This window comes from Suricata suricatta, chromosome 4 (genome assembly GCF_006229205.1).
Source record: "Suricata suricatta isolate VVHF042 chromosome 4, meerkat_22Aug2017_6uvM2_HiC, whole genome shotgun sequence".
NCBI lineage: Eukaryota > Metazoa > Chordata > Mammalia > Carnivora > Herpestidae > Suricata > Suricata suricatta.
Window position 1 is genome coordinate 82,258,630 of NC_043703.1, and position 11,685 is coordinate 82,270,314.

At 44.4% G+C, this 11,685-nt stretch overlaps 1 protein-coding gene across 3 annotated transcripts in view; it reads right to left on the reverse strand.

Annotated features, from left to right (window-relative positions):
• NCK2 (NCK adaptor protein 2) overlaps positions 1-11,010 on the reverse strand; it is a 147,946-nt gene extending 136,936 nt beyond the window's left edge. For all 3 annotated transcript variants that reach the window (XM_029937077.1, XM_029937075.1, XM_029937076.1), the window contains exon 1: positions 10,863-11,010. The gene's annotated coding sequence lies outside the window, so the exon portion shown is untranslated. The remainder of the gene's footprint in view (positions 1-10,862) is intronic.
• Between the last annotated feature and the right edge of the window lie 675 nt (positions 11,011-11,685).

Here is an 11,685-nt window from a genome sequence, read left to right on the forward strand (position 1 = left end):
TGTTGTGAATGCCAGTATTCAGTTATTTCCTGGTGCTAAAGAGAGCTAAAGAAATACCAAAATCAGCCCACGTATAGACAACAGTTTCATACCAACTTGCTGCCAAATGGCACAACTGGGCACCAGACAAAGCAGAAGGCAACAATCTGAAACTGCATTTAAAATAGACAAGAACTTCTATGATGGAGTAAGACAGAGTTTAAGTTTCAAAGGAGACACACTTCAAACCAGACTATCACTGGGCTGCAAAAATAAACCTGCAAAATGTCTGAACAGGAGTGATTTACAATATTCATTACTAATCCGTGTGAAGTAGTAACTTGACTACATAAATCTTTTCCAGCTTAAAATGTAATGCCATAACGCATTTATGCCATTATCAATTTAAAACAAAAGGAATTAAGGAAGTACTAGCATGCTAATGCCAGCCTTCTCTTAAATGCATAAAAAAGTAGCTTCACTAATTTTTTGTAATTTTTAGTGTTTATTTCTTTTAATGTTTATTTATTCTTGAGACAGAGAGACAGAGTGTGCACAAGGGAGAGGCAGGGAGAGAGGGAACACAGAATTGGAAGCAGGCTCCAGGCTCTGAGCTGTCAGCACAGAACCCTGTGTAGGGCTTGAATCCACGAACCGTGAGATCATGACCTGAGCCAAAGTTGGATGCCCAATCAACTGAGCCACCCAGGCGCCCCTACTAATTTTTAAGATCTAAAAGTCTCAAGCAAATAAACAACATAGAAGTAGAGTTTGCATTCCCTGAAAATTATGGACTTCTTTGACCCAAAGAGTGAGTGCTCACCCCAAGCAACCAGTGTGAGCCTCAGCCAGGCCCCAGGAGAACAGTGGCAATCTGTCTCTGCAGCTACCTGTGTAATGAAGAGTTCCCAAATACCTCATCGGAAACTCTCTTCCCTGGAACACTTGAAATGGGTTCCACCTAGCCTTGGAGACGTTCATGCGTCTTCCCTTGTGTTCTCCACAGGACCCCAGATAGACGTCACAGTCACTGTAAATACTAGTTAACTGGGAAGACAGCAGAGTCAGAACCTGGAAAACCACTTCACGCTGGGTTATAACCTCCCTGAGACTGGGTTTTGGTATCAGGGCACCTGGCATTGTGCCACTCATGTAGTTGGTACCCTGAAGTGTTAAGTGTATGACAGGGACAGCAGTCCAATTTATGGGTCAGATCAGAAGGCACACTGCAGCCTTGTCTAAATCTGTACACACGTGCCTTTTCCGTCCTCAAAATAGATGCACAGAAGAGGAAGAGCAATAAAACTGAGACAGAAGTCCACTCATGCCACCCTCCTCAGACAAAATTTCTCTGAAAAGGAGCAGTGCAGTCCAAGTGTTTAGACATGAACAGCACAGCCGGGCAACGTGTTTAAAGACAGGCACACTAAGGCCCTGCTGCACAGAAGACAGAAACAGAGGCTGGAGGTCAGGGGCTGGCGGCGAGCCAAGTCAGCGGCAGAAGAGCGACACCCCCAGCTCTTGCGCAAGGCACGCTTTCTAAAGTTCAAACCTAGACTAGCTGCTAATGAGGTTCACAGAGATACCGTGTGATTCCAGCTCCTGTTATGATGAAAAGTCAAGAAGTTACTGCATAAAGGCAAACATTTTGTTTTCATACACATACACAGCCCGAAGGAAGTCCAGAGTCCGCAGCTTCTGAAATAGAGCAGCTCACACACACACACATCCCAGACCTCATGCATTGCTCAGGGCATGGGCCTGGGGCTCCCCTTGGCCACTGGAGACAAGACCTCGGGGCTAGTCACTGCCCCGGGGACACACAGTTTCCTCATTGACACAGTGCCTCAGTGACAACACTTGCCTGCCTCCACCCAGGCTGTCAGAATCAAATGATACGGAGCCTGCAATGCACAATTAGATAGGGTACACTGTTTTAGAGCCCATACCTAGAACCTTCAAGTCGGTCCAAAGAGTTACTATTAACTTTTCAGAGGTCCTCCTCAGTCCACAGGAGGATGGTAGTGTTTAGAAAAAGAAAAAAACTGATTGTACCTTTTAATTATTTTTTTAATGTTTTTATGTATTTTTTTTGAGAGAGGGACACACAGGGTGAACATAGGAGGGTCAGAGAGAGAAGAAGACACAGAATCTGAAGCAGGCTCCAGGCTCTGAGCTAGTCGTCAGCACAGAGCCTGATGCTGGGCTCAAACCCACGAACCATGAGATCATGACCAGAGCCAAAGCCAGACGCTTATCCAACTGAGCCACCTAGGCGTCCCTGATCGTACCTTTTAACAATCTTTCACCAAGAAAAACGCAAAGACTTATAAAGTGCTGGATTTGTGTTTATCTCCATAACCGAACAGGAAGAGAGAAAAAGCACAAAGTAAAAAGGAAGAGCAGTAGAGCAGAAAGTGATTTATACAAAATAGATCTAGGTAAAACCAAGGAAACTTCTAAATGACCACTCTCTTAATTTCTGGGCTTGACGAGACTTTGTCAAGTCAGAGCTTATGTCTAAAGAAAAAAAAGTAGGACACCAATGTCATATTCCAGGCCAGCTAATAGGCACCTCCGCCACCGACCTGGACAGAGACTTACAGCCAGATTATAATTTTCTCTTTCCGTTTCACCAGATAAGGTCTAATTTGTGGTATTTTCGTTCGCTCTCCCCTTAAGAGTTTATTTTTTGGAACTATACAAAGATGGAACTGAAATATCTGAAAGCAAACAGATGTGACCAGCTCAAAGATTACTAGGTTGAACCTAGAATCTTATGAACTTTAGTAATAAAAAACTTTTTCCTATGTATAGTCACCAGTGAAAAGGATTCTGAGCTAAGTAAATAGTTTTGAACCTAGAATCTTACGAACTTTAGTAATAACAACCACAAAAAAAATTTTTCTTATGGATGCTCACCAATGAAAAGGACTTTGAGCTATGCAGACAGATTGAGTGGACCAAACTCTGAAAATTGACTACTTATTAAAAGCAATTGACAAGGGACCCCATTACTTCCTCCTAAGTGGACATGAGAGTATGTTTTTATCACCATTCAGCCAGATTACAAAAGGCTTCCTACAAATTGACATTTTATACTTACATGGTCCAAACATGTAGAAGTAGAAAATCTGAAAAACTAACGTCTACCACTCTTCGCCAGTAACAGTACTGAAGATAAACCAAGGTTAGGTCAGTTATATTAAAGTAGGTTCTCCTCTATATAACTCCAAGATGTATAAATAGTGTCTAGCTCTCTAAAAAGATATTTTTCATGTTTACAAAACTGGATGAAAAAAATTATCTCCATATGGGCAACTGTGTGAAAAAATACATGTGCCATTAATTTAAGGATGTAAGTAAAGTAGAGAAGCATTCACTGGGAAGGTTGCTGAAATACTGACATTCTGGGCCAGAAAATGTTCTGGGGTGGGGGCTGCCCTGTGTATTGCAGGATGTTTAGCAGGATCCCTGGCCTATACCCACTAGACACCAGGCACACTCCCCCATCAAGATCACTAGAAAATGTCCCCAGACGCTGCCAAATGTCCATATGGGCAAAATCACCCCCAGTTGAGAACCACTCATCTATATAAAGGCCTGGAGGTTCAATTCTCAATTAAGTTTTTAAAAATATTAACAATTAATGTATTTGCCAAAGTGCTTTTATTTCTTGATCCATACCTAACAGCCAGTTAAGACCCAAAAATGGGTGGGGCTTTGCCCATGTTAATATGCATCGTGTTAAAAACATATCTTCTCCTTCAACATATAACCCTCGCCAACCTGAGACACTGAGAAAAAGAGAATTTACCTCTCTTTTTTGGAAGGTGAATGAGCCTTCCTGACTGCTGAGGGCGGGACATAATCAAGTTTAAGCAGCAATGTATTAAACACCTGAGCTTTATTTAATCCATGCCACATCAAGTAAGCCTCCACTCCACCCAGGGATGCTTCAAAATGAAAAGTATGACAGCCAGCTGTGTGTTAATCTGCTCCCCTTTTCCTGTTTAGAGGACAATGGGATGGTCTGTTTACAGTCGCCACCGCGTCTTACCTACTGAGCCATCTAAAACAGACCTACTAGGGAAACCATGGAAGGCCCAAGAGCAGGACAGACGGCTTAATAAAGGGGCGGTGGCAGGAGCTTCTAACAATAAGCCAGGAGGGCCAAGGAGGGCAGTAACTGAAGCACGGAAAGGAAAAACCATACACGTGTAGGTAATGGAGACAGACAGAAAACTGACTTCAAGGGGCACCTGGGTGGCTCAGTCGGTTAAGCCTCTGGCTTCAGCTCAGGTCAGATCTCACGTTCGTGGGTTCGAGTCCCGCGTCAGGCTCTGTGCTGACAGCTAGCTCAGAGCCTGGAGCCTGCTTCCGGTTCTGTGTCTCCTTCTCTGTCTGCCCCTCCCTCTCTCATGCCTGTCGCTCTCTGTATCAAAAATAAATAAAACATTAAAAAAAAAAGAAAACTGACTTCAAGATAATGGTCAGGGGCGTGGAGGGGGCAGTGTACACTGACTCTCGGGAGAAGAGAAGCAAAAGAACGTAAAGAAAAATCTGCTTTTATATCTGTCTTGCCAGATACTGCTCCTAAATAGGTTTCTTTAAAAAGTGGGGGTTTGATGAAAATTCACTCTTTGCCTATATCAAATTTCTGCAACTGTCTCTAAAATCACTCCCTGAATCCCCTGTTATTTTTTGATCTCTTAAAAATACTCAAGCAGCTTGCAGTTTTTATGTCAATGTCTCCGAGCTGGTTTCCATCACTCAGAGCAGTAAGAGGGTGTTTATCACCAATTCAGAGACCTCTCCCCATCACCCCACCCAATACAAACACGACTTGCAAACAGGGAAACAAGCTTTTAGAGCAATTGTCCTTAAAATGGACACAGCTGGCAGAAGACAGCGGAAAAGAGCAACTGCTCTTCTCTTCCGCAGCCAGGCTCCTAAGTGACATAATTAAAATATTTGTTGACTTGCAGACATCCTTAAATATTCAGCCAAAATTTCATAAGATATTAAACTGAGGCCCATCCTCTAAGGAAAATCAATGTAGACGTTGATGGGCTTTGTCTGGTAAGACAGCCACTGGCACTTTCTAGGCATCTCACAGCGATCTCAGCTTCTGGTAACATTTCTTACTAGCTGGCCACCCCCACCGCTGCTGGGAGAATTAATAAGCTTGTTTAAATAAATAAATCTTTGCTGCTCCTCCTCCTGGACATACTACATACACAGCTGGCCACAGGAGAAACAGCTGGACTGCAAATCTAAGACTGTGAATTCAAAGAAGCTGTCCAAGGTGCAGACCATCTGAGACCACTGTGTTCCTGACTCTTAGGACAGACATACAGACACTTCTCCCAACAGAGACGCTGGACTCTTGGTTCTATCTCAGTTCCATCTGCTCTGGGCGAAACTAGCTAATGCTCTGACAGCCCCTAAGGGTCTTCCAAAAACAGAAGGGTATATTAAGGATGGTCTCACTTGGAATGGCAACCAACATCAAAGCTCCTATTGGAACCTTGTTACAGAAGCCTTCCGAAAATCCAGACTCACATTTGACCTGGCCTCTCTTACGATCCAAGAAATAGATTTTTCAAAGCCATTTTGAGATTATTCAAGACCTGCACAGATGTCAAAAAAGCACAAAAGAAAAGGACTTGGTGTGTTGGGCTCCAAGGCCCAAGCACCAACCTACTTACCTTCTAACAGAAACTCATTAAGAAAAAACAGCAGCAATTGACAATGACCTCATCCCAACAATACAAGTGCTCAGGAGCTAAATGGAAGAGCAAGAAAACCCTCAGTCCCGCCTGCTCAGTCCCCACAGTGCTGGAAATTGGGTTGGGACACCCCCCTCTCCCACACGTAGCCATTTACAAAGAGGCCAGCTACAGAGACCTGCTCAATAGCACCTGCACACAGGTTTGGTGTGTACCTGCCAAACCTACCAGAGACACCTCCTCACTCACCCCGCTGTCATACAGCATATCCCTCAGCAGTGGTTCTCAAAGTGTGGCTCCCATTCCGACACAGGTCACCTGAGAACTCAGCAGAAAAGTACATCCTCACTCTAGACCTCTGTCGGACCCTCAGGGTGAGTCCAGCCATCTGTGGTTTAAGGCAAGCCCTCCCAGGGAGGCTGGTGCCCACCTCAGAGCTGAAGCGTTTGCCCAGCTGAGGGGCAATGGCCCGTGGTATACAGCAAGGCCATGAATGCTCAGTAATGCTCCCACTGACCCTGCACAGCTAGCCTTCTCTGACGCCTGGAGCAGCTGTAACTACTCATTACATCTCTCCCAAGTTCAGGGCTTCCTCCGCTGCCTGGCTGGTAAAGAAGTTCTGGTATGAACCAATATCCAAGCTCCACTCTTTACTGATGGTTTTCCACCAAGGTTTCTCAAATCTTATACCAAATAAAAGTTTATGGCTCTGTTTACGTATTTTCAGATACATCTTAATGAAAAGATGGTGACCTAACATCATCACTAAGAGAAGAAACTCAGAAGTCAGTCTGAGGCTGAGTTCCAGATCTGCCACATGCTAGTGGGGTGTCTACACCTAATTTTTGAGAGAATGCAGTGAGTTGTTACTTTGTATAATATGCTCAGACCAGTTATTACCATGTGAGATTGTGTGTGCATGCGTTAACAGATAACTAATGATCACTAAAGAAAATCTGATTTTAGCTTTTGTACTTAGAAAGTAAGTACTTACCATACATCAGAAATATGCTGAATGCTAATAGCCAACAGTTATTTTAAATTGGCAATTTAACCTCTAGAATTCAAAACATATTTAAAAAGTATGTGAAACTGGACAAAGTATTTTGATTACGTGTAACCAAATTTGACTTGAGTATGCCAAAACTCAGTGCATAAAATATTATTCCCTATATCTACATGGATTATACCTTTCCCATTAAGGAATAATAACATCTGCCAATACTATTATTCTAAATCGTGTCCATTCTATCTCTTTAGCTATCTCAACTTTGAGACATACAGAAGAGATGAAGCCAAAATCATAAATGTGTACAGACCTGCACTCTGCAGTTCACCAGCCACTAACCTCAAGGGGCTCCTGGCCACTCCAAATGGACAGAAGGAAATACAGAATACATAACAGGTTTCAAAGACTGCACACAAGCAAAACAATGTAAATTATCTCCTTAATAAGGTTTTATATTGATTACACAAAGAAATGAAAATATTTTTGATCTATAATATTAAAAATATTATAAAAATTAATTTAATGGGGGACACGAGGGTGGCTCAGCTGGTTAAGTGTCTGACTTCGGCTCAGGTCATGATCTCATGGTTCATGGGTTCGAGCCCCGCACTGGGCTCTGTGCTAACAGTTCAGAGCCTGGAGCCTGTTTCAGATTCTGTGTCTCCCTCTCTCTGCAAGCAGAAACGAGAGAGCACGCAAGGACACACGAGAAGGCAAACTTTTGTAAGCCAGGAAGAGAGACTCACCAAGAACTGAAACTCCCAGCACTCTGATCTTGGACTTTCCAGCTTCCAAAACTGTGAGAAATAAATTTCGGTTTTACACCCTGTCTGGGTGGTTCTGTTATGGCATCCGGAGCAGACCGATATACACACTAAGAATGATTAAGCACATTTCAACTTGCAGAGCCTCTCCAAGGTAATGCTGGCCCCCGGCGAAGAAGCAAGGACAACAGCTCACTGTAAGTGCTCCGGTCTGCCTCTCCTGCAACAGCCCATCTTCAAAGAGTCGACTCACACAGAGCATCTGTTCCCACCAGTATCGCCTCCCGTGTGCAACTCGGCGAAGACATCCACACAAGGTCTGCGGTGCTTCGCTTCTTTAGTGTAAGTGCTAGCAGATCAGCAGCCTTACATCTATCCTGCACCCTTTTGGTGTCCTTATCTACCACTGGCTTATCAGGGTCAAGGGCTTTGGAAGGCAGGACTTCTACTCAAGTTCAAGCTCCATCATCCCTGGGGTTGTCCCTGAGCTCTAGCCTCCTCACGGAGAAACAAGGGCCAGAGCCCATTTTACCATGATATGTCAAATATTAAACAGGATGGCATTTGTGGAAAGCAATCTATAAACTATACATCATCATATGAGTTAATAGCTATTATTCTTACCTGACTATGGCACTTTGGAGCTTTATTAAGCACTGACCAGCAAAACTATCTCAAGAGGAAACTGTAATATTTAAATTCCTAATGTCCTTGAAGCTTTTCTTAAAACCATTAAAAAAAATAAGTAGGAGAAAAAAGTAAGGTGGAACTAACTAGTTAACATACCACGCCAAGATGACAAATGCTTTGCCCAGACTTTCCAGTTCGAGTTGACACAATCTATTGAAAAGGAATATATGTGGCCAAGCCACCAGGTGGGCATGCAGTTGGGTTTGTTTTTTGGTTTTTTTGTTTGTTTGTTTTGTTGTTTTAAGTTTAGCTCCAGGACTGTAAATGATGCACCTGACCGAGAATTTACCAAATGGAGGGGCCACCAGACCAAATTCACCCACTGTCCAGACATCCCAGAGACAAAGCCGTCCACAGGGTCACAGGTTCTGAGCAGAGATACAGAAATTCTGGAGATCTTTTATTACTCACATTTCATTGGAAACTAGAGCTCTAACTGCCCAACAGCCTCAGAACTCAATATTCGTGTGTTCAATATCTGTTGGGCATCCACATATATAAGATATGAACACAAGAAACCACATGGCAGATGGTAACTTGTAGGTGTGTGTGGGTGTGGGTGTGTGTGTGTATGTGTGTGTTGAGGGGTATAACTTGCTAACGACGACTACACCTTCAGAAATATACATACTTTGGGATCTATTCAAAGTAAAATGAAGGAAAAGAAAGAACATTCTACATTTTACAACTATGTTACAAAAGCGGCCTAAAGACATAAGAAACTATTTTTACTTAAGCTGTGTACTTGTGATAACTGGCTAAAAGGCTGTCTCGACCTCTTTCAAGTTGCCTGAACTCAAGCATTTAACACACATAATGGCATCTGTAGCTCAGGCCCTGTACAAACGTGCCGTGAAGGCTTTCCATCACTCATCTGAAGAAAGAGAAACAACTTGGAAGCGCCATTTGCTATCCCCCTGGATGGGAAAACCAATTCTTTAAGCCTCTGGGGTGAGTCGTAGGGAGTTTCCAGTTCATTTATGAAAGAAGTTGAGCTTATCGATTGCCCCAAACATTGTCCACTGCCCTCCCGTGCAGTTTCAGCACGCAGTTTTCAGCCCTTCAGCTAGCCGGCCTCAATTTTAATGATGGAGAATCACGTCCACAAGCCCTCGCTCCCCTGCGTGTGCTACAAGTCAGTCCGGGCAGTTAGAAGCTTGTGTGTCCCAAAGAGCAATGCAGCCTCATTCAGCCACGGCAAATTAAGTGACCGCAAGTGATCAAGTAAAGGACTCCAGGTTATTCCAGACAATCAGGGAGTCTTCAGGGCATTTTAAAAGGTTATCTAGTTTATGCACATGCAAGGAAGATTTCCAGTGTATTTAAGATAGTGCCTTTCTCAAACACTGTGTACCTAAAATCTGCTGTTGGTTGGAAAACCTCAATAATCCCCAATGCAAATGACAGGGCAGGGTCACAGATTTCAGAGATGAAGAGAATTTAAGCATATAGCACGTAATAAAGCAAACCTCAAAGCCTGGAAACTGAGTACAACTATTAGAAATGCACCTTATAGGGGCGCCTGGGTGGCTCAGTTGGTTAAGCATCCGACCTCAGCTCAGGTCAGATCTCACAGTTTGTGGGGTCAAGCCCCGCCTCAGGCTCTGTGCTGACAGCTCAGAACCTGGAACCTGCTTTGGATTCTGTGTCTCCCCTTCTCTCTGCCACTCTCCTGCTCATGCTCTCTGTTTCTCAAAAATAAATAAATGTTAAAAAAAAAAATATATATATATATATAAAAGAAATGCACCTTATATAAACCCCGCCCATTTACAAAGGGCCAATTTCAGGATACCTTGCTGGCTCGCCAGTGGAGCAAGGAACTCTTGATCTCAGAGTCATGAGTTCAAGCCCCATGTTGGGTGTAGAGATTACTTACAAATAAAATCTTTAAAAATAAATATAAATAAATAAATAATTCAAAAGGGCCACTTTCTCCACAAGCAGACACAGGTAGGTGACGGAGCGCTGAGTTGTACTGAGCAGACTGCCACCCAATTTCATCCTAAATTCTATGATCAGTCATGTTGTACCTCTAGGTTAACAGCGGAGATGCTGGGAGCCCAGGTGTGGCCTCCAGGAGAGGAAGCCAGAGCCAGGCACCTCCCGCCAGCTCCCCACTGCTTAAAGTTCTCGATTTCAGCCTCAAGGAGCTGCAGCCAATAGACCACAAACATTGGGCCTTTTTCTCCAATCAAAAGTGCATAATTAATCAACCTCAAGGGGAGACTTCATTAAAGTAGGATTTCCCCTTTTTGGTCACTGCTGCGCAAGTACCATTGATCCCCGTTTTTCAGGAAACCCCTGTTCCAAACACCTAAAAACCTACATCAACAGCTTCATCTCCCAGTTAAGCCCATTTCTTCCCCAAGCGCCCACAGACTGCATTCTCTTTCTACGAACCCCGCACATGCTTGAATCCTGTTATTAATTTAACCATCTATCGAGGAACACCTGGTAAGTGAATTAAGAGTATTCAGAAGCAAAGTTTAGATCTGTTTTGATAAGTTAAAGTAACCCTGGTTAATTTCATTTTCAGTCATTTTAAGACTTGAAAAGCACTGCTGCTAACAATATCAAACACAGTGGTATGAAACACACCCGAATTATTCTCATTCCTACCCAAATCCCTTCCCAGAAGCCGGGGGACGCTGAGGATGGGCCTGAACGAGGAAGGGCCTCTCCTACCTGCACGTCCAGGGAAAATATGCCCACTAGCCTCTCTGGTTCAGTTTCTGTTTGGGTCAACAGGAGGGGCCTGTGAGATTCTTAGGCTTCTAGGGCCCACCACTGGGGCCTGCTCATTCCCTCATGCAGACACAAACTCGGCAGATTCAGCCTTAAACCTGTTGGCAAAATAAACAAATCCAAATAAAGGGGAAACGGCCAACCGGAAAGGTCTGAAGTGACACAGGCCCAGTCTATACATGCGTTCCTGCTTTGTCCCTGAAGCTGTTACAATGCCAAAGTCAGGTGCCTGATGTTCCACAACCAAGAGCCCCCGGCATCCCGCGCAGGCCTTCCAGTGCGAGCTTTATAGTCTCCATTAAAGTATTTTGCAAATTAGATACCTCCACGCAATGCCAAGCTAGCTGCACTCAAAAGGAAGTTACCTTCAATGCCTTAAAAATCACACACCAAATTCTTGGTGGTTAAATCGCCCTGAATAAACAGAGAGGGCAGAGCGATGTGAGAAACTTTCTTTCAGGTGGCTGTAAGAGAGTCCTGTAAATCTGGGACAGGACGCAGAGCCTTGAACCCGTCACAAAGCGCCCCTCGCCCAGGCGAGGACCTCGTTGATGCGACGTGACACCAGCTTTGTGCGGGATCATAAATAGTTGCGATAAACACAGTGAAGTTCCCTGGGCCGAGCTCGGCCTCCCGCGTCCCTGCGCCGGGGCAGCGCGAAACGGGGCTGTTCTTCCCGGGGACTGGCGCCCCGGCGACCTCGGCCCCCGCACTGTCCCACGCCCGCGCCCGCGGCGGCCTCCGGTCCCGGGAACGCGCCGCC